Raw genomic sequence first — 24,591 nt, forward strand, 5'->3', positions numbered from 1 at the left:
ATATCGAGATGATTATTCTAAATCTTAAAAAGTAATGTTGTATAGAATGTTTTTACAAATCTGTATACATATGTATATTTGTATTTGATTTAAAATGAAAATTATTTATATAATTAATAAATTTTATTAAATTTTATAAATATATATTTATTTTAATTAATTAATTTTATAAATATTATAAATATATATTTGTTTAGATAATCTTCGGCAAAATTACATAACCAATCTTTTGTCGACGCGACCAACCAGTGTGGTTCATCGTCAGGACAAGTTGAAGAACCAATCCGGCTCAGCTTGTTTAAATAGAGTGTGCAGAGACTCCAACGGTTATATTGCCAACGGCTAATTTTGACCTAATAGTCCTAGTCAAACCACTAATATTCTTGTTATATCATTAAATTAAAAAATTATATCTAGTATAATAATTCATATTTATTAAATAATCTATATATTATTATTCCAATATTATTTAAATACAAACAAATAGTATTAAATTACCATTTAGTTACATTAGGTAATTGTATAATTATTTAATGATAATTACTTAAATCTAAGGTCCCTTTGATTTTTAATAGATGAATATGCGAATAATATATCATTTTTTTATTTATTATTTAAATATAATGGCCCATTCGAAATCAATAAGTTATATATAATAATTAATATTAATTAAATAATCTATATCTACTTAATAATTCCACCATTTAGTAACTAACATAGTTAAGGATTGTTAAAGAACAAGTTTATTAATAATTGTATATCTATAAAAAGAAACTAACTCAAACTAACTAATACTATTGGTATATCATATATTTATCAATAATATTTTCTTATTTATTATTTAAGTCTAATGGTCCAATGGTAAAATTCACAATTTCATAATAAATTTAATAATTAATATTCGTTAATTAATCACTATTTATTCGATACAAATTATTAACTATGTAATTAGGTAAATATATTATTACTTATAAGGTTTAAAAAGGGTTTTTACTAATCAAATATATAAGAAATTAATTAAAAGGAATTCAATTAATTAATATATTTTTACTAATCATTTTTATCATTTTTACTAACTTTTCTAGTCTAATGGAATTCTTCTTTTTTAGTCTAATGGATTTCTTTCCTAACATAGATAGTGAAGAGCATTAAAATAGTTCTCAACTTGTGAAAATTGAAATTCCTTTTTAGATTTTAAAAATTATTTTGCCACATTGGTGCCGCATGGGGAGACTTTTGCTTTTTAATCCAGTGATTTTCTTTCTTTCCTACTGTAAAAAGTGAAGACAATTAAATAGTCCTCTAAAATGCTTTTTAGGCTCTAAAAAAATTGTGGAATGTGGGATTCCACTTTAGTTTTTGGGATTATCGATCAAAACGAAACATTGGAGAATGTAGAAAGTGAAGACAATTAAATTAGTCCTCTAAAATCCTTCCTACTTTTGTATTTTATTCCTGGAATCGTCGCACAGCTATTTAAGAAGCAGAGATGTACATGTGACGATCACCAGAGAGGGTGAAGAGTGCATTGCACTACCAACTCAGTTTTCAAGGCTGTCTTTGAACTTCACGAAATGTCGGGTGTCACTTCTGTCAATCAGTGTTCCATTTTGTCCAAGAAAATGCCTATTATTTGCTCTCAACTCCGATCCATACACTCGAATTCATCGAAATATCGTCCCAAGAAAGTTGGGACGAGAGGTAGATGTGCTCTCCAAATCCGAAGGCCACCTGCCATCATAAACATGGCGACGACGACTGAAGCAGCATCTGATGACGATGGTGTAGAAAGACGCAGAGGCGTTTTTCATCCCAACCTGTGGGACGATGACTTCATATAATCCCTGTCAACCGCTTATCATGGAGTAATGAACTTCAATAATTGAATTGAATATTCATATTGCATTCGTAGGGTTAGGTTTTTTCTGGTTTAAATATATGTTTATTATAGATTTAGAAAATATTTGGGAATCTAAAGAATATTTCGAAATCTAACTATCAGAAAAGATCAATTATATACCATTGTTTTACCCTTTTCCGGACCATCGACTTCCAAGATATTCATGTAATCTAACATAAAAATGACAGGAATTCTTTACTCACCAGAGATTTGTATATTTTTGGTCAGCAACCTTCCTACAGTGAACGTGCTGAGAAACTCATTGGGGAAGTTAAGGAGATGTTTCATTCAATTTCGATGGGAGATGGCGCACAATTAATCAGTCCATCTGCAAGGGTGACAGCGATTGAGGGTTCTTCTCACCCTCAGATCCCACGAACAGTCGATTGGCTTTTGCTGAATCAACTGCATGATGGTTCATGGGGATCGCAGTCACACCTTCCACTCTTTGATCGACTCCTCAACACTCTAGCTTGTGTCGTTACTCTCGCTACGTGGAAAATGGGACAAGAACAAATACATCAAGGTCCCATTTTCATTGTTTCTACCTTATATATATTGTTGCCATATCTTCCTTCCATATTTAGTATATGTTTATAATATTGTTGCCATATCTTGCTGCCATATTTAGTATATGTTTATATTATATTATCACTGTATCTTTATTTCACTTAAAGAAATAGGATCTCTGAGTATATGTTAGATATATCTATTTTGATTTTAGTTTTACTTTTCTACATCAATGTCTATTAAATTTTTTAATAACAATATGAAATCTGATAAACATGGAAAAAGTACTAAATATTTAGAAAAGTTGTCATCTGAAATTTGATAAACATGGAAAAAGTACTAAATATTTAGAAAATTTGTCATCTGAATTTAATCTGTTAAACATGGAAAAGTACTAAATATCTAGAAAATTTGCCATCGACATAAATTCAGATTTTACATCTTTGAAACTGAAACACTGTTTACATTCTTTGCTTTCTGTTAGAATTCAGATTTTCCATCTTTGAAGCTGAAATACTGTTTACATTCTTTGCTTTCTGTTAGGTTTTTTTTGGGTGAATCTCTTGAGTTTTTAGATCAATGACGTGCATCTTCGACAGGTCTTGATTTCATTACAAGAGCAATAGAACAAATACAGTATGAAAGCGTGCCAGCTGAGTTCGGGATCATCTTTGCTGAGTTGCTCAGAGAAGCGAAATCGCTTCAGCTGAGCCTCCCATATGAGCTACCTTGCCTCCGATCACTGTGGAGGAAGCGGGAAGCAACTTTTGCTAGGTAAGACCTCAAGTTTTACACATTTGTATCATTCAAAACTATTCATTCAACAATTTGAAAACGATACTGATGCGATCCTGTACACTGTTTCAATGAACAGAGTTGCCATGCCAGCGTTGTTTTCGTTGGAAAGAATGCGAGATCACATGATGAATACTGACTGGAACGGAACTATGGCCTTTGGATCTTTCTTAAGCTCGCCCGCTTCCACTACTATTGCTTTAGTGCTCACTGAAGATTCAAAATGTCTCGCAGGTTCACGATTGCATGCAATCCGCAAATCAGTGTCTATTATTATCATGATACCTTTCCATTTAAAATAAACGTAAACTATTATTTTCATTCATATCTCCTTAAAAAATCTAAGATTAATATGAACTTAATTTTATATTACTTTGAATCACAAATATGACTAAGTATGCATTGTAAGTTGCAGAGCCTCGTATATGTTCCATGGATATCTTTCAACGCCTTTGATGGATACCATTGAACGTTTAGGAATCGATAGACATTTCAAAATGAGATACAAGTTTCGCTTGATTATGTTTACAGGTTAGTGTTTATGATTCGAATTTAATTTGATTATAGATTTTGTTTATATTTTTTTGAGTTGTTTTTAGTAGAAAAATTTCAGGTGAAATTTTCATTTTTGTGGTTTAAATTTGTTTTTTGATTATTTATATGGAGTAGTAATTTATGAATTCAAGTTTGTGTTTCATATTACATTAAGAAGAGTTTTTTCTTTAGAAATCACATTTTCTTCTATATGATTTCTAACTGAAGACTCTCCTTATATATATTATATATATGGATTTAGCACCTTGAAAACCCCAAAGGTACTTCCATTGTGTAGGAGTTGCCCATCAAACTTGTGAGTTTAAGAAATTCTCCCTGTATTTTAGATAAATTAAACTGGAAAAACTTCCAAAAAACTAACAATTCTATTTTTTCATATTTATCAAATAAATTTGATAAATATTATTAAATTTACAATAATCATTATATAAGTCATATTTTATGCCACTAATTAACTAAATTAGTTATTTAACTTGCTAGTTGAGTATAGAATTTTAAAATATTTCTAAAATCTACCATGGACACATAACTCACTGTTTCCGCCCTGAGTTGTCTTTGCTGAGTCTTTTCAGAAGCTTATCAGATAAATATGTAATGAATATACTTTAATTATAACAAGATATCATTTTGGCGTACAGTTATTGGAACGAAAAAGGAATTGGATGTAGTAGAGACAGTCTCATCCCTGATCTCAATTCAACGTCACTGGCCTTTCGAACTCTGCGACTGCACGGATATAATGTTTCTTCAGGTTAGATATGTGTCCACATTTCATTAATTATAAGTTAGAATGAATTACTTTTGCTGAACTGTGATTGATAAATATACATCATCAGATGCGTTCGAACACTTCAAAGGCCAAAATGGACAGTTTGTTTGTTCTTCTATTCAAACAGATGGAGAGATCAGGAGCGTACTTAATCTCTTTCGGGCTTCCCTCCTTGCCTTTCCTGGCGAAAAGGTTATGGAAGAGGCTGAAACCTTTGCCATGAGATATTTAAAAGAGATATTACAAAAGATTCAACCGTCGAGTCTTTCCCAAGAGGTGAGGCTTTTATTGATTTATTCGTAATGCTATATTTGTTTCAATCTCTGATATTTAATGGCTTTACATTTTGATTTTTGTGGTTGAATTTACATCGAGATACATGGACAGGACACAGATAGTCCTTGGAGTATATATGAGTACACCCATTGGTCCATAGTTTTTAACTACTATTTTGTGCATTTGTGACGTTATGGAAATAGATATTCTGTCTTGTCTTTTTTTTTCCTTACTTTGCAGGATGCCCAGAGAGAAACTTCTGGAACTTGCAAAATTGGAATTCAATATTTTGAACTCCTTACAACATATAGAGTTCCAACGCCTTTCAAGGTAATAACAATGTGATTGGACTTTAACATTGTGATTGGATTTTTTTTAAGGTGAGAAATTATCATTTTTATATTTATTATAGATTTCAGGAATATTTTGTAATGTAAATAAAGTTAAACAATTAACTTAGTTTCTGTCCACCAAATTATTTTTAGAATATGCCATCAAAATTTAGTAGCACTATATTATTGGAGCTGAACTTGATTTGATGGCAGATTTTCTTAATATTTCTAAGTCAGACAAACAAGAAGAAAGTTGGTAACTTGTCCTGTCCATCAAATTTAATTAATAAAAAAGAAATGAATAACTTGCTCCTATTACTTTGCTATATTCATCATATTTAAAAACATTTCCAAAATCGATCCCCAAAAAAAACACATTTCCAAAGGCGATCCCAAAATAAAATAAAGGTAAAAAAATCCACCAAAAAAAGATAAAGAAAAAAAAAATGGCTACTTACTGTTGAAGTTGTAATTTCATCTGCGCGTCATCAAAACCACCGGTATCTTCCCCGCACCACCATTCGCAAAAGGTTGTTTCCGTAAGGAGGGTTCCGACACAATCGGCACGAGACACGCGTCAAGTGTACAACCATGAAACCGCTTATTCCCTAGCCATTAAAAGTCATTTGAGTTGTGTGAGGTTGGTGTGCGAATTGTGTCCGATCAGTTTGAGTTGTGTGAGGTTGGTGTGCGAATTGTGTGCGATCAGGTCAACGCATATGGATTCACTCCAATCTGTCAGACCGTTAATCTTACTTTTACCGCTGGCTTTTAATTAATGCATTTAATGCTTAGTCATAGTTTTAGGAAGAAACTTTTAATTTTATTGTTTTTTAAACTTACGGAGGTATGGCTAAGAAAAGCACGTAAGTTTTTTTATTTGGTTGCATATGTATGGTATATGAAATATGTTTTTGTTTTGGTGTTGACCATTGTAATATGTGAGCCCGGGGCAGCAAAAGAGAACAGAGAGGAGTGCACAACAGTGCATAAGTTATGAATTGAACAGCGTGTGAAGCAAGGAGATGAATGCACAGCAGTGCGAAATATAAAAACCTGAGTTTTGTTGGTTGCTCAAAAAAAAGGGAAGAACGAATGAAGATTTGTATGGTGTGAGCAAAGAATTTTTTTTGTGAATGTAATGAAAAATTTTACTGCATATGTAAAATTATTTTTACAGCAGTATATGTAAAATGATTTTTACAGCAGTAAAATGTGAATGAAGATTTTACACACCAGTGTAAAAATCATTTTGTAAAAGAGAGACAGAGTATTTTGTTTTGGTGAAAGTTTTTTTTGGTAAATCCCTCTAAGTGAAAAATGAAGAAAATTGTATGAGGCCTTTTATGAATTAATACAAGTTTATTATGGGTGTGAAAAATCTCTGTTCTCAGAAATTTTACTAGCTTCCTTGTGTTAAAGATCCTATGGAAAGAGAAACAGAGCATTGCCTCTGTGTTGAGTTTTATTTGTGTGTTTTTGGGATTTTACCATAAAAATCCCTAACAGTGGTATGAGAGCAGGCTTAGGCTCTTTGAAGGTGTTCAAGAAGCTGAAGGGAGGAGTCTTTTGTTGCACCAGTAAATCTTCTCCAGCAAAGTGAAGTCTTAGGCAAAAGATTTAGGTATTCCTCAAAGTTTTCTTTTTGTTACTGTGAAGCAGTCAGTGTTTTAAGATACACAGTCAAGAAATTGAAGCATAGTTGAGGATGCAAGGAATGGCTAGCACCAGCACTAGTATGGGTATGTTTAACACCCAGCTCCCACAGTTTAATGGGAAGAACTATGACTACTGGTCAATAACCATGAGAGCTTTATTTATCTCTCAAGATTTATGGGAATTAGTTGAATCTGGGTTTGCAGAACCAGCAGATGAAAATCAATTTAACAACTTAACTCAGGCAGACACAGATCTGCTGAAGAGCAATAGGAAGAAGGATGCAAAAGCCATTGTATTGTTGTATCAAGCAGTGGACCAGAGTGTATTTCCAAGGATAGCAGCAGCTAAGACATCTAATGAAGCATGGCAAACTCTCAAGACAGCCTATCAAGGCATGGAGAGAGTGAAGACAGTAAAACTACAAATGCTGAGGAAGGATTTTGAGAATCTGAGCATGAAGGAGTCAGACACCATTGACTCATTTTTCACACATGTAATTGGTCTGGTCACACAGATAAGGATTCATGGAGAAACCCTTGAAGAAAGGAGGATTGTGGAGAAAATATTGAGGGTCTTACCCTCAAAGTTTGATGCGATTGTCACCACCATTGAAGAGACAAAGGATCTCTCAAACTTTTTAGTTGATGAGCTACATGCATCACTGATAACACATGAGCAGAGGTTGAGTACGAATGAAAACTCATCTCTAGAGCAAGCCTTCAAGACCCAGATGTCTTTTGGAAGAGGAAGAGGTCAAGGCAGAGGAAACAAGAGAGGAAGAGGCAGAAGCCAAAACAAAGGTGGAAGGAACAGCCCAGCAAATGCTCAAGGAAGAGGCAGCAATCCAAATCAGAACCAAGGCCAAGGCAGTAGCCAACAAAGAGGACAACATCATGCTCAAGGACAAAGGTATGAAAAATCCAATGTCCAATGCTATTATTGTAAAAAATATGGGCATTATGCCAGTGAATGTAGGAAGAAGCAGCATGATATGAGTAATAGACAAAATGCAAATGTCACTAGAGAAAACAGCAGTCAAGATAATGTGTTGATAGCTTGTAACATGGCTGAAACAAACAGTGAGGACATATGGTTTTTAGACTCAGGTTCCAGCAACCATATGACAGGAAATATAGCTCTCTTTTTTGCCCTTGATAAAAATATGAAATCAGAAGTCACACTAGGAACTGATAGCAAAATTTCTGTTATGGGAAAAGGAGAGGTAAAAATATTTACAAAGAAGGGTGAGAAGAAAACCATAGCAGATGTCTACTATGTCCCTGGAATGAGATGTAACCTCTTGAGTATTGGACAGCTTGTTCAAAAGGGTTACAATGTTTTCTTTGAAAATGATGTATGCACCATCATGGATATAGCACCCAGCAAAAGATGCATTGCTGAAGTGAAGATGACGAGGAACAGGATGTTCCCTCTCAGGATAAGGGCAGATTTGAAAAACAAAGGAGAAATTGCAACAGTCACCCAAGAGGCTTTCCAAAGTGTGCCAAAGGATGAAAATTGGTTGTGGCACTTGAGATTTGGACATCTCAATTTTGGAGGTCTAAACTTGTTGAGCAGGAAAGGAATGGTAAGAGGATTACCATTGATAGAGAAACCGGACAGCCTTTGTGAAGGTTGCATTTTGGGAAAACAACACAGAGAAAGTTTTCCATCAGGGAAGAGCATAAGGGCAAAGGCACCCTTAGAGATCATTCACTCAGATTTATGTGGACCGATGCAAGCTCCATCATTAACAGGCAACCAATATTTCCTAACATTCATTGATGATTTTACAAGAAAAACTTGGGTATATTTCCTTAAAAACAAAAGTGAGGTGTTTGAGAAATTCCAAAATTTCAAGGCATTTGTGGAAAACCAAAGCGGGCTGCACATTAAAGTTTTGAGAACTGATAGAGGAGGTGAGTATATCTCCAAGGAATTCCTAAGATTTTGTAGAGAAAATGGAATTCATAAACAATTTACAGCTAGGTACACCCCACAGCAAAATGGAGTTGCTGAAAGGAAGAACAGTACCATCATGGATATGGCGAGGAGCATGTTGAAGGCAAAGCATTTGCCAAATGATTATTGGGCTGAAGCTGTAAATTGTGCAGTGTATATTTTGAACAGGTTTCCTACAAAAGCAATGTTGAACAAAGTGCCGGAAGAAGCATGGAGTGGAAGAAGGCAAGGAGTCACCCACATGAGAGTTTTTGGATGTGTCGCCTATGCACACATTCCAGATCAGCTAAGGAGGAAGTTGGACAGCAAAGGGGAGAAATGTATTTTCATTAGATACAGTGAGGAATCCAAAGCCTACAGGTTGTATATCCCATCCACCAAGAAGTTTTTTGTCAGCAGAGATGTTCAGTTCATTGAGGAGGAAGCTTGGGATGGAAGCATAGAGAAAACAGTGAATGTAAAAAATTGTTTGTTTCATGATGAAAATGATGAGGAGGTGGCTGAAATGCATCCCCAAACAACAGCGCCAACACAAGGACAGCAAGGGACACCATTGAGGATAAATGAAAGTGCTTCTCCAAGCACACCACAAGGAGGAAATTCAAGTGCATCTTCAAGCACTTGCACACGAAATGAAAGAGGTAAGAAGTTTAGAAATCTAAGTGACATTTATGATGAAGGAATGAATTCCTTGTTTGCCTTGTATTGTCATGTTGATGATCCTATTCATTTCGAGGATGCAATTAAAGATAGGAAATGGATAAAAGCTATGGATGAGGAGATGAATGCCATAGAGAGAAACAAAACATGGGATTTGGTTGAGCTACCAAAAGGCAAAGAAGTCATTGGAGTGAAATGGGTTTACAAGACCAAGAGCAATGCTGAAGGTAAAATAGAAAGACACAAGGCAAGGCTGGTTGTCAAAGGGTACAAGCAACAATATGGGAGAGACTATGAGGAGACTTTCGCACCGGTTGCAAGAATGGAAACCGTGAGAGCAGTGCTGTCCATAGCAGCACAAAACAAATGGAAAGTCTACCAAATGGACGTGAAGTCAGCATTCCTAAATGGAGTGTTAAAGGAAGAGGTTTATGTTGAACAACCTCTAGGCTATGAGAAGAAAGGTGAAGAGCACAAAGTGTGCAAATTGAAGAAGGATCTTTATGGGCTGAAGCAAGCGCCAAGAGCATGGTACAGCAAGATAGATTCCTATCTATTGGATAATGAATTTGACAAGTGTGAAGGAGAACCCACCGTCTACATCAAAGAAAAAGATGGTAAAATTTTAATTGTTGTCTTATATGTTGATGATGTTATTTTCACAGGAAATGATGATCAGCTCATTGAGAATTTTAAATCAGTCATGAAAGAGAAATTTGAAATGACTGACATGGGTTTCTTGAGATACTTCTTAGGCATAGAAGTAGATCAAAATGAAAAAGGAATTTTTATCTCACAAGCTAGATATGTAAATCAAGTGTTGGGCAGATTTAACATGTAAGAATGCAAAGCAGTGATCACTCCCACAGTAATGGGATTAAAACTCAGCAGAGAGGATAGCAGCAAGGATTTTGATCCTAGTTTGTATAAGAGTATTGTTGGAAGCCTTATGTATTTAACAGCAACTAGGTCTGACATTATGTTTGCTGTTAGTTTAATTTCCAGATTCATGGAGAGGCCAAAGGAGGCACATTGGCAGGCAGCAAAAAGAATTTTGAGGTATGTCAAAGGTACCAAAATGTTTGGAATTTTATATAATGTCTCAGAAAGTTCAGATTTAATTGGATACACTAATAGTGATTGGGCTGGAAGTGTAGATGATCGAAAAAGCACTTCCGGTTATGTTTTTCATATGGGTTCAGGAGCCATTTCATGGGCTTCTAAGAAGCAGTCCATTGTAGCATTATCTATAGCAGAGGCTGAATATGTGGCAGCTACAGCAACAGCATGTCAAGCAGTTTGGATGAGAAGAATGTTGAGGAGCTTAGGCAAAGAGCAGGCAAAAGCAACAGTGATTTTTTGTGACAATAGCTCAGCTATTGCATTGTCAAAGAATTCAGTGTTTCATAAGAGAACGAAACACATTGATACAAGGTTTCACTACATCAGAGAATTGGTGAGCAATGGAGAAATTGTTCTAGAACATTGCAGGACTCAGGAACAGGTTGCAGACATTTTGACCAAGCCACTGGATCAGAAAAGCTTTGAATTTTTGAGGAAGTGTTTGGGTATGACTGAATGCCCAGCAGCTGAAATTAAAGGGGAGTGTTGAAGTTGTAATTTCATCTGCGCGTCATCAAAACCACCGGTATCTTCCCCGCACCACCATTCGCAAAAGGTTGTTTCCGTAAGGAGGGCTCCGACACAATCAGCACGAGACACGCGTCCAGTGTACAACCATGAAACCGCTCATTCCCCACCATTAAAAGTCGTTTGAGTTGTGTGAGGTTGGTGTACGAATTGCGTCCGATCAGGTCAACGCATATGGATTCACTCCAATCTGTCAGAACGTTAATCTTACTTTTACCGTTGGCTTTTAATTAATGCATTTAATGCTTAGTCATAGTTTTAGGAAGAAACTTTTAATTTTATTGTTTTTTAAACTTACGGAGGTATGGGTAAGAAAAGCACGTAAGTTTTTTTATTTGGTTACATATGTATCGTATATGAAATATGTTTTTGTTTTGGTGTTGACCATTGTAATATGTGAGCCCGGGGCAGCAAAAGAGAACAGAGAGGAGCACACAACAGTGCATAAGTTATGAATTGAATAGCGTGTGAAGCAAGGAGGAGATGAACGCACAGCAGTGCGAAATATAAAAACCTGAGTTTTGTTGGTTGCTCAAAAAAAAGGGAAGAACGAATGAAGATTTGTATGGTGTGAGCAAAGAATTTTTTTTGTGAATGTAATGAAAAATTTTACTGCATATGTAAAATTATTTTTACAACAGTATATGTAAAATGCTTTTTACAGCAGTAAAATGTGAATGAAGATTTTACACAGCAGTGTAAAAATCATTTTGTAAAAGAGAGACAGAGTATTTTGTTTTGGTGAAAGTTTTTTTTGGTAAATCCCTCTGAGTGAAAGAGGAAGAAAATTGTATCAGGCCTTTTATGAATTAATACAAGTTTATTATGGGTGTGAAAAATCTCTGTTCTCAGAAATTTTATTAGCTTCCTTGTGTTAAAGATCCTGTGGAGAGAGAAACAGAGCATTGCCTCTGTGTTGAGTTTTATTTGTGTGTTTTTGGGATTTTACCAGAAAAATCCCCAACACTTACTGGACTATTGCTAGTTAATTGTGCATTAATATCAACATAGATACAAGGAACAAATTGTAGCTTACAATCTTTTAGCAGCCTCAAATATAAATATTAGCTCTAGTGGTTCGTACGTGGACTTTTTAATCCTTTGGCACATCGAAATTAAGATGAAATTTGTTTACTTAAATATAGATTAGCATGGTAAGGGCTATTTTACAAATAGACATCTTCCCCAGCTTGGCTGAAGGCGCTGTCAATTGTGTGTAGATGGTGGAAAGCTTCAGGTTTATCTGAAATGAGCTTCACTCGGCATCGCCCTGTGGAATATTACACTATGGCCTCTTGTATTGTGATGGAGCCGAAACATTCTGCATTCAGATTGGGTTTCGCAAAATTGTGTGAAATAGCGACTTGTCTGGACGACATCTCCGACACCTACGGCACAATTGACAAGCTTGAACTCTTTACCGTAGCAGTTAAGAGGTGATAATGGTTTCAATTGATAAGTTTAATGAAATCTACAAGAGTATTCGATAATATATATAATGTATACCATTTTCGTTTCTTTGAAATATCAGATGGGATCCATCCACTATAGAGTGCCTCCCAGCATATATGAAAAGTGTTTACATGCTGTTGTAACAACTTGTCAGTGAAATGGCACGGGACACCGAGGAGACACAGTGTAAGGCCTTCGTGAGTGAAGTGCGACGGACACCGGCGAGTCGTGCACGAGCGCAGGCGGGCGCACGGGCGCGCGGAAAAAATGTGCGACGGGTGTGACACTTGTGCGGAGGAAATGCAACATAAAGTGCGACAAAACGAAGAACACTTAATGCGACTAAGTGTTGGACGTGAGCACCTTTATATGCGATGTAAGAAAATATGAAAGCCGACTTGTAAATAATACATATGGGCATGTGTTATGAGTGGTTGTGGGGTCGGCCATGGGGCTGCACACCCCATGTAATCCCACGTTAAGTATGGTATATATTAGTGGAGCGTGAGGCTCATTTCAACAACGAACTCTCATTCACTTCTACGCATAAAGGAGAAGGGGAAAACTGCGCAAGGGGTAAGAGGAGCTGCGCATAGCTCATGCGCTCTACCTAAGTGCGGTTTTGGTTATTTTTGTGCCGGGTAAAGTGAAGGCAAGCGTGCCGGGGTTCAGTTTGGATGCAGATTTGTGTAGGACTTGGTAGAGAGGTATAAGTGGCTCGGGTGAGCACTTCTCTTTGTGCAAGGGTGCACATGATTGTAAAAGGTTGTTCTATGCCTTGGTTGTAAAATATTTAAGTATAGACTTGGAATTTTTCCAAGTATACTTGATGATTGTATTATTGAAAAACTAATATAATATATTGTCGGGCAGACTCATATTACGGGGAGCTGCCCCTCCCCTTTATACTTGTTGCAATTGTTGTTCTCGGTTTAATTGCATGATGATAATGAATGAGTATGGGCTTGATTAAGTATAAAGGATAATTTCTTTTACTTAGTTGCGAAACACAAGCTAAGTATGTTAATGTGAAAGTAGGCATAGTCCACAAATGTTAGTATTGGTGAAAAGAACGCGTTCGGTGGTGCCGCACCTTTCTACAAGCGGTTGGAAGACTACCGCAGGTGTAGGGGCGTGACACACAGGACCGGGATACACTTGAATATGCTCGAAAAGCGGTATGGAAAATAAGTATAGGCAGATTTTGGGAATATGTCATAATCTGGGTGGGAATATGTTATAATTTCAAGATCATCGGAAGAGTTAGATTTTCAGATAATCTAGGAATCTGCAATCGACATAAATTCACTTACTTTGACATTCACTTTGACTTTGAAAATTTATACTTTAACCTTATTCAATCTTTAGTGAAGGATGGTGAATTTTACTTTGCCTGTCTATCTGTGCAGTGGGAGGCTATAATTGATGCTCATATGCAAGAAGCAACATCGATTGCTAGTGGTTACATCCCAATGTTTGAGGAATACCTCAAGGACAACAAGATTACCAGTGGTTTACATATAGCGATATTTCCCATCCTTACGATGGACATAACACTTCCCGATGACATCTCCTTGCAGGAAATTGATATTCCATCTAGATTCCATCACTTAGGCCTTTTCCATTGGCTGACTAAGAGGTGACATGTGTTGGAAATTTCTGGTAATTTCAAATACAAATTAACTGAACACACAGACAATGCTTTGTTTTTCTCCACATGAACTTTAACACAGGGAAGCAAATAAAATTTCTGAGCAAAGCAGAGTTTCTCAACCAAAATAAACTTGTATTAATTCATAATTTGCCTGATACAAATTTCTTCCTCTCTCTCAGAGAGATTCAGCAAGAACTTCCACCAAAACAAAATTACCCTGCCTCATTTACAAATAATTTTACATTGCTGTGTAAAATTCTCATTCACTGCTATGTTAAAAGTTTTTACATTCACTGCTGTAAAATGAGAAATTCTTACATAGGTTTACTGCTGTAAAAATCTTTTTCTACTCATTTCATTCACGGCCAATATTTTTTTTATTTCAATCTCCAAAAACTTCTTCTTCTTGCGCTGCTGCGCATATTACATTTCATATATTGAAATTACAAAAAAAACATTACATTTACTGCAGCACCGCACCTCACATTAGCACTCCTGTGCATTTCACTTTGCATTACCTATGCTTTGAACAAACCTCGTCGTTTTCACTGCAGTGTGAATCCCCTATTTTTCATTCGTTGCTGCGAACCCTTTTTTTCATTCCATTACACATTACAATACATATGTGAATGAATACAAAAAATATACCAAAACCAAAAAAATTTAATAAAGCATTGACTTGCCCATACCTCCGCGGTTTAAAAATTATTAAAATTAAAACCTTTTACCAAACATTCTATGAACTACATTAAATTATATTCATTGTTTTATTGACTAAGTCGGCGGTCAAAAAAAATTTAATTCGCGTCAAGTCATGGTGCAGCAGGCCCGTTGATTTAATCCAACGGTTGACACAATTTCCCTGGAAACCCTTTTAACACGAACTTTACCTTCCAGGAGATGGGTGGTTTTGCAAACGTACACTAAACACGAGTCAACAAGTCGGGGTGATCGGAGGGCCTCTGACAAATACCGCTTTGTGCGAAAGGTGTTGCGGGAAGATACCAGTGGTTTTCTGAATTAAATGTCGCGGAACTGTTCAGCTGTTGTGGCAGTTGAAATTACGATTTCAACACTCCCCTTTAATTTCAACTGCTGGGTTATTAGTCATACCCAAACACTTCCTCAAAAATTCAAAGCTTTTCTGGTCCAATGGCTCTGTCAAAATGTCCGCAACCTGTTCCTCATTGTTCACCAATTCCCTGATGTAATGAAACCTTGTGTCAATGTGTTTCGTTCTCTTATGAAACACAGAATTCTTGGATAATGCAATAGCTGAGCTATTGTCACAAAAGATCACCATTCCTTTTGCCTGCTCTTGGCCTAAGCTCCTTAACATTCTTCTCATCCAAACTGCTTGACATGCTTCTGCTGTAGCTGCCACATATTCCACCTCTGCTGTAGACAACGCTACAATAGGCCGTTTCTTAGAAGCCCATGAAATGACTCCTGAACCCATGTGAAAAACATAACCAGAAGTGCTTTTCCGATCATCTACACTTCTAGCCCAATCACTATCAGTGTATCCAACTAAATCTGAACATTCTGAGACAGTATATAAAATGCCAAACCTTTTTGTACCTTTAACATACCTCAGAATTCTTTTTGCTGCCTGCTAATGTGCTTCTTTTGGCCTCTCCATGAATCTGGAAATTAAACTAACAACAAACATTATATCTGGCCTAGTTGCAGTTAAATACATGAGGCTGCCAACTATGCTCTTGTACACGCTAGGATCAAAATCCTTGTTGCTGTCCTGCATGTTAAATCTTTCCGACACTTCATTAACATATTTCGCTTGTGAGATAAAAATCCCATTTTCATTTTGATCTACTTTTATTCCTAAGAAGTATCTCAACAAACCCATGTCAGTCATTTCAAATTCCTCTTTCATGACTGCTTTGAAATTTTCAATGAGGTAGTCATCATTACCTGTAAAAATAACATCATCAACATATAACACAACAATTAAAATTTTACCATCATTTTCTTTGATGTAGATGGTGGGTTCTCCCTCACATTTGTCAAATCCATTTTCCAGTAGATAGGAATCTATCCTATTGTACCATGCTCTTGGTGCTTGCTTCAGCCCATAAAGAGCTTTCTTCAATTTGCACACTTTGTGTTCTTGGCCTTTCTTTTCATAGCCTGGAGGTTGTTCAATGTAAACCTCTTCCATTAACACTCCATTTAGGAATGCTGATTTCACATCCATCTGGTAAATTTTCCATTTGTTTTGTGCTACTATGGACAACACTGCTCTCACGGTTTCCATTCTTGCAACCGATGCAAAAGTTTCCTCATAGTATCTCCCATACTATTGCTTATATCATTTGACAACAAGTCTTTCCTTGTGCCTTTCTATTTTTCCTTCAGCATTGCTCTTGGTCTTGTAAACCCATTTGACTCCAATGATTTCTTTTCCTTTTGTTAGTTCAACCAAATCCCATGTCTTATTTCTCTCTATGATATTGATCTCCTCATCCATAGCTTCTATCCATTTCTTATCTTTAATTGTATCTTCGAAATGAATAGGGTCATCAACATGATAATATAAAGCAAACAAGGAATTCATACCTTTATCATAAATGTCACTTAAATTTCTGAACTTCTTACCTCTTTCATTTGGTGTGCAAGTGCTTGAAGATGCACTTGAATTTCCTCCTTGTGGTGTGCTTGGAGAAGCACTTTCATTTCTCCTCAAGGGTGTCTCTTGCTGCCCTTGTGTTGGTGTTGCTGTTTGGGGATGTATTTCATCCATCTCCTCATCATCTTCATCATGAGGCAAACAGTTCTTAACATTAATTTTTTTCTCTATGCTTCCATCCCAAGCTTCCTTCTCAATGAACTGAACATCTCTGCTCACAAAAAACTTCTTGGTAGATGGGATATACAACCTGTAAGCTTTGGATTCCTCACTGTAACCAATGAAAATACATTTCTCCCCTTTTCTGTCCAACTTCTTCCTTAGCTGATTTGGAATGCGTGCATAAGCCACACAACCAAAAACTTTCATGTGGGTGAATCCTTGCTTTCTCCCACTCCATGCTTCTTCTGGCACTTTGTTCATCACTGCTTTTGTAGGACACCTATTCAAAATATATACTGCACAATGTACAGCTTCAGCCCAATAATCATTTGGCAAATGGTTTGCCTTCAACATGCTCCTTGCCATATCCATAATTTTCCTATTCTTCCTTTCAGCAACTCCATTTTGCTGCAGGGTGTACCTAGCTGTAAATTGCTTATGAATTCCATTTTCTCTACAAAACCGTAGGAATTCCTTAGAGATATACTCACCTCCTCTGTCTGTTCTTAGAACTTTGATATGCAGCCCGCTTTGGTTTTCAACAAGTGCTTTGAAATTTCAAAATTTCTCAAACACTTTTCTTTTGTTCTTCACAAAATAAGCCCAAGTATTTCTGGTGAAATCATCAATGAATGTTAGAAAATATTGGCTGCCTGCTAGTGATGGAGTTTGCATCGGTCCACATAAGTCTGAGTGGAAAATCTCTAAGGGTGCCTTTGCCCTTATGCTCTTCCCTAATGGAAAACTTTCTCTGTGTTGTTTCCCCAAGATACAACCTTCACAAAGGCTATCTGGTTTCTCTATCAATGGTAATCCTCTTACTATTCCTTTTCTACTCAACAAGTTAAGTCCTCCAAAGTTGAGATGTCCAAATCTCAAGTGCCACAACCAATTTTCATCCTTTGGTACGCTTTGGAAAGCCTCTTGGGTAACTGCTGCAATTACTTCTTTTTTTTTCAAATCTGCCCTTATTCTGAGAGGGAACATCCTGTTCCTCATCATCTTCACTTCAGCAATACATCGTTTGCTGGGTGCTCTATCCATGATGGTGCATACATCATTCACAAAGAAAACATTGTACCCCTTTTGAACAAGTTGTCCAATACTTAAGAGGTTACATCTCATTCCAGGAACATAATAGACATCTGCTATGGTTTTCCTTTCTCCTTTCTTTGTAAATGTTTTAACTTCTCCTTTTCCCATAACAGAAATTTTACTATCAATCCCAAGTGTGACTTGTGATTTCACATTTTGATCTAAATTGGAAAACAGGGCTATGTTTCCTGTCATATGGTTACTGGAACCAGAATCTAGAAACCATATATCTTCACTGTTTGTTTCAGCCATATTACAAGCTAACAGCACATTATCTTGGCTGATATTTTCTCTAGTGATATTTTCATTAGATCTATCATTCATATCATGTTGTTTCTTCCTACATTCATTTGCATAATGTACATATTTTTTACAGTAATAACATTGGACATTGGATTTTTCATACCTTTGTCCTTGAGCATGATGCTGTCCACTTTGTTGGCTGCTGCCTTGGCCTTGGTTCTGATTTGGATTGTTGCCTCTTCCTTGAGTGTTTGCTGGACTATTTCTTCCACCTCTGTTTTGGCTTCTGCCTCTTCCTCTCTTGTTTCCTCTGCCTTGACCTCTTCCTCTTCCAAAGGACATCTGGGTTTTGAAGGCTTGCTCTAGAGATGAGTTTACATTTCTACTCAACCTCTGGTCATGTGTTATCAGTGATGCATGAAGTTCATCAACTGAAAAGTTTGAGAGATCCTTTGTCTCTTCTATGGTGGTGACAATCACATAAAACTTTGAGGGTAGGACCCTCAATATTTTCTCCAAAATCCTCCTTTCTTCAAGAACTTCTCGATGAGTCCTTATTTGTGTGACCAGATCAATCACATGTGTGAATAATGAGTCAATATTGTCTGACTCCTTCATGCACAGGTTCTCAAAATCTTTCCTCAGCAACTGTAGTTTTGTTGTCTTCACTTTCTCCATGCCTTAATAGGCTGTCTTGAGAGTTTGCCATGCTTCTTTGGATGTCTTTGCTGTTGTTATCCTTGGAAACACACTCTGATCCACTGCTTGATACAAAAATACAAGGGCTTTTGAATCCTTCTTCCTATTGCTCTTCAACAGATCTTTCCCTGCCTCAGTTAACATATTAAACTCATTTTCATCTGCTGGTTCTTCAAATCCATCTTCAACTAATTCCCATAAATATTGAGAAGAAAACAGGGCTCTCATGGTTATTGCCCAATAACCATAGTTTTTCCCATTAAACTGTGGGAGTTGAGTATTAAAAATACCCATGCTAGTGCTGGTGCTAGCCATTCCTTGCATTCTATACTATGTTTCTAAATCCTTGACTGTATATTAAAAAAAACACTGACTGTCTTCAACAGCAACACAAAAAACTTTGAGAAATACCTTGGATTCTTTTGCCTGAGACTTCACTCTGCTGGAGAAGTTGTTGCAGCAAAAAACTCCTTCCTTCATCTTCTTTGACACCTTCAAAGATCCTCGATAAGCTCTGATACCATGTTGGAAATTTCTAGTAATTTCAAACAAAAATTAACTGAACACAGAGACAATGCTCTGTTTTTCTCCACAGGATCTTTAACACAGGGAAGCAAATAAAATTTCTGAGCAAAGCAGAGTTTCTCAACCAAAATAAACTTGTATTAATTCATAATCTGCTTGATACAAATTTCTTCCTTTCTCTCATAGGGATTCACCAAGAACTTCCACCAAAACAAAATTACCCTACCTCTTTTACAAATAATTTTACACTGCTGTGTAAAATTCTCATTCACTGCTATGTTAAAAGTTTTTACATTCACTGCTGTAAAATGAGAAATTCTTACATAGGTTTACTGTTGTAAAAATCTGTTTCTACTTATTTCATTCACAGCCAATATTTTTTTTATTTCAATCTCCAAAACCTTCTTCTTCTTGCGTCGCTGCGCATTTTACATTTCATATATTGAAATTACAAAAAAAACATTACATTTAGTGCAGCACCACACCTCACATTATTTCATTACCTATGCTTTGAACAACCCTTGCTGTTTTCACTACGGTGTGAATCCCCTGTTTTTCATTCGCTGCCGCGAACCCTTTTTTTCATTCCATTACACATTACAATACATATGCGAATGAATACAAAAACATATACCAAAACCAAAAAAAATTAATAAAGAGTTGACTTGCCCATACCTCCGTGGTTTAAAAAACTATTAAAATTAAAACCTTTTACCAAACATTCTACGAACTACATTAAATTACATTCATTGTTTTACTGACTAAGTCGGCGGTCAAAAAAAATTTAATTCGCGTCAAGTCATGGTGCAACAGGCCCATTGATTTAATCCAACGGTTGACACAGTTTCCCCAGAAGACCTTTTAACACGAACTTTACCTTCCTGGAGATGGGTGGTTTTGCAAATGTACACTGGATACGCATCAACAGGTCGGGGTGATCGGAGGCCCTCTGACAAATACCGCTTTGTGCGAAAGGTGGTGCGACAAGATACCGGTGGTTTTCTTAATTAAATGTCGTGGAATTGTTCAGCTGTTGCGGCAGTTGAAATTACGATTTCAACAACATGAACGCCTACAAGGTATCTGCATTTAGCATCTGAATATGATTATTTTCGCACTCTCTTTAGTTTACAATGACGTCATGATGGTAATTAATATTGAGGATTGCATTCAGATTGATAGGGCCCATGGAGAAGACGCTTCATGCATATCGTGTTATATGAAGGACAATCCTAGAACTACAGAGGAGGATGCTCTCAATCATTTCAATGCTATGAACAATTTTATGATGAAAGAATTAAACTGGGAGCTTCTAGGACCGGGTAGTAATATTCCATTCTCTATCACTTGAAAGAAACCTGCGTTTGACATCTACAGAGCTTCGAATTACATGTACAAATATCGAGATGGATACACCGTTGCTGACAAGGAAACCAAGAATTTGGTGATGAGAACCCTAGTTCAACCTGTGCCCTTATAACATATTGTATTCCAGAACAAGCAAAAGAGAATTGGTGAATTTAGCTTTTCTCTGCTCTCCTCTCTCGACAGTTAATGTTTGTTGATGTGCCACCTGACAACCGAAACCTGTTAAGTGCATCGACCATAGTTAGTGTTGAAATGAGTATGAACATACTCGAAATTGTACAAGTAGCTATGTTTCTAGTTTCTAGCTTTCTGGCTTCAAAGCACCTTCACAGGTCACTTGTGTAGATATATTTCACTTGTGTATATATCTATTTCTAGCTTCCAATTATCGATTTTAAGTGAAATTATAGTGTATATGGTTGTATCAGGATTTGAGTGTCTTCTTACCTCATTATGTCTAATTAGCCCCTTCCATCTGGCAATGGCCAAGGACTATAGTAATCCATATGCGATGCTATAGCATTAATTCAAAGCGCTATGTTGTTAATTTAAGCGGATTATGGCAGGGTGACCAAAGTTTTCAAATGCCGCGATGTTTACGATTGTTAGGATAACCAAAGTTTTCGAAAGTGACCATGGTTTCCCTCTTATTTGGCCTCTTCCCGAGGCGGAAGAGGCTGGACCATAGGTTTATTTAGCTTTACAGTGTTTATTATCTGTGGCGATCGAGGAATTCATATTAATGTTACAGGTATGTTAACATTAGTTTGTTAACATTAGTTCGCGTTTGTTTGTAGGTTTGTTTGCAGGTTCGCTAGCAGGTGTTGTGCATGAGGTGGTGTATGTGTTGATGCAAGATGGTGCAGGTTATCTGCTGGCCTCCCTCCCTTGTTTCCTAACTGAACTAATTGGGTTGGCAAAGCCTTTTGTCAATTGGAAATTGGATGGTCTTTCATGTCGGTCAGAGGAGAGATCGAGGAGATAGCAGTCGATACACTATGGATGATTCGGCCAAGAAACCAGTATACCAGTATGTGGGATGCGACCTTCCATCTATTGGACCATGCAAGCAAGAAAACTGTGGCTGGCAAGTCCTTTGGCTTCAGTTCGCAAGAGAACAGGGTATCATCAACAGGGGGGATATCATTCCTGGGCCTGATGTCCTCTCGACTGAGGTTGACCACTTTCAGAACAGATGCATCTCAAGCTCTCGCTTTCAGAGCAGATGTGCCAAAAGTTTCATTACGAAGCTATGTTGATATCCATCTAAGAGGCAGGGGCGGACCTTACCGCATTTCCAATCCACAAGCAAAGCATTGAATGAACACAGAAAAGAGTGCGAATAACAAAGGAAGGGGAGGTACTCACCTGGGAGAAGTGAAACAAAAGGGAGGGAGCAAGAGAATGGATCATGTTCTCTATGGTAGTCTATCTCAACGGCTGGTTGGTTTTTTCTTTTATTAATTACTTATATGGAGTAGCGTTTGTATTAAGAGTATACCGAAGGAGTTCTTTAACTGGCATGCTTTGGAGCAAAGGAAATTTCTTGCTAGTTCGGTGAATGAGAGAGTTGGTTGAGTTGATAGGAAGTACGCTTGGCTTGTTGCTTTAGATAGATATTCTATGTATGATTTGGCCAAGAAACCAGTATAGCAGTATGTGGGACGCGACCTTCCATTTGTTGGACCATGCAAGCGAGCAAACTATGGCTGGAAAGTTCTTTGGCTCTAGTTCACAAGAGAACTGGGTGTCATCAATAGGGGGGATATCATTCCTGGGCCTAATGTCCTCTCGGCTGAGGTTGACCACTTTCAGAACGGATGCATCTCAAGCTCTCACTTTCAGAGCAGATGTTACATAAGTTTCATTACGAAGCTATGCTGATATCTATCTAAGAGGCAGGGGCTGACCTTACCGCATTTCCAATCCACAAGCAAAGCATTGAATGAACACAGAAAAGAGTGGGAATAACAAAGGAAGGGGAGGTACTCACCTGGGAGAAGTGGAACAAAAGGGAGGGAGCTAGAGAATGGATGATGTTCTCTATGGTAGTCTATCTCAGCAGCTGGTTGGTTTTTTCTTTTATTAATTACTTATACGGAGTAGCATTTGTATTAAGAGTATACCGAAGGAGTTCTTTAATTGGCATGCTTTGGAGCTAAGGAAATTTCTTGGTAGTTCGGTGAATGAGAGAGTTGGTTGAGTTGATAGGAAGTACGCTTGACTTGTTGCTTTAGATAGATATTTCGTTAATAAAGAGAGATTAAGGAAGAGGCTTCTTTCACCGAAGGGAGCGATGGGATCCCCCGAGGCAGGAGCTCGAACGCCAATAAGAGAAGAATTGAATCCCAGAAATAAGAAAAGGGATGCAAGCTGATGAAAAGAAGCCTATATTAGATGCAAGCGACATTTCATATGCATTAGAGAAGAGGTAGTCTAGCAAAGAGGAGAAGTATACCAATCCAAGCTAGTCAAGTTGTTTGTTGAAGTAGTGCCAGAAAAGGTTGGCGTATAGAGCATCGGTCGATAGGGGGTGAAGCTAGGAAGAAAGAGAAGAGGGTTGTCATTAGCTTAGCTGAAACTCCTACTTCCGAGACGATAGGAAGGGAGCAGGGTAGGTAGAAGCGCTTGATAAAGTAGAAGTTTATGTGCCCATTTCAGATCCTCCAGATGCGGGAAAGGCGCTTAATCTGGCCAGCCAAGAGTTTAAACATTTGAGCCAACACCTAAACATCTGAGCCAGCAGCTAATGTAGCATGAAGAGCAATGGTGCTGACATCTATTTGGGACGCTATGACATCTGTGATGGTTAATCTGCCAGGTTGATTTGATGGAGGTTAACCTAAGTCGGGGCATTTGTACATGTTGGTTAAACAACCAAGAGCAATTTGATCGGTTAATCAATTTGTTGAGAGGGGCAGCCCCTCTGGCGTTGAAGGCCAAGGATGCAAGAGGATGGGGTCCCAAAGGGGCTCATACTTAGTAAAACAGGGGTACTGCCTAAAGCCTTCAAAGCATCCTCTCCCCCAAATAGATGAATCTGGAAACAAATTTGGGGAATAGATGTGCTTCCAAAAGTAAGCACTTTCCGTTGGACAATGATCCATGAAAAACTACTAACCGCAAAAAGCCTGATAATATAAAGACAAGGTCCATCGCCCAATATGTTGAGCAACTGAAGAATCTATTCATAATCTTTTCCCAGAAATGCTCAAAAACTCAGTAAGAGATACCACTATGTATCTATGAGATGCAAAAATAGACTAGGAAGCTTAAGGACAGGTCAACATTTTGGCCAAAATACTTGTCGACCTAGATTTCTCAATTTCTAAAGAAAATGATGTTTATCTTGGTACCATTCAGGTCGACTCACCATCCAAATAGATAGTTTTTCTGAATATTTTTGTTTTATCTAAAACTGGCAACAAAACTGCATATATCTATGTCATGTTTTGGTCTCTACTTGGTTTGTTTATGTTTGTGTATGGAAGCTTTTCCTTTGTGGGCCAGTTAGTTTGTCAAAGCAAGACCGTCTGTATCCAAGTCCTTGTCTTCTAAAATATTTGTTTATATGCTTGTATCTAGGTTTATTGCTTACAGGTTTACCATTTCCCCGAAAATATTCACTGGACTGTTACGATTTCAGCTCTAGCTGTTGATTTATTCCCAGGGATAATG

The 24,591-nt window shown here is 37.1% G+C and overlaps 1 pseudogene; it reads left to right on the plus strand.

Annotated features, from left to right (window-relative positions):
* The first annotated feature begins 1,574 nt into the window (after positions 1–1,574).
* On the plus strand, positions 1,575–21,025 carry LOC149232979 (pseudolaratriene synthase, chloroplastic-like; annotated as a pseudogene).
* The last annotated feature ends 3,566 nt before the right edge of the window (positions 21,026–24,591 follow it).

This window comes from Pinus tabuliformis, chromosome J (genome assembly GCF_031772625.1).
Source record: "Pinus tabuliformis cultivar Carrire ecotype Pingquan chromosome J, CPIR1, whole genome shotgun sequence".
Lineage (NCBI taxonomy): Eukaryota > Viridiplantae > Streptophyta > Pinopsida > Pinales > Pinaceae > Pinus > Pinus tabuliformis.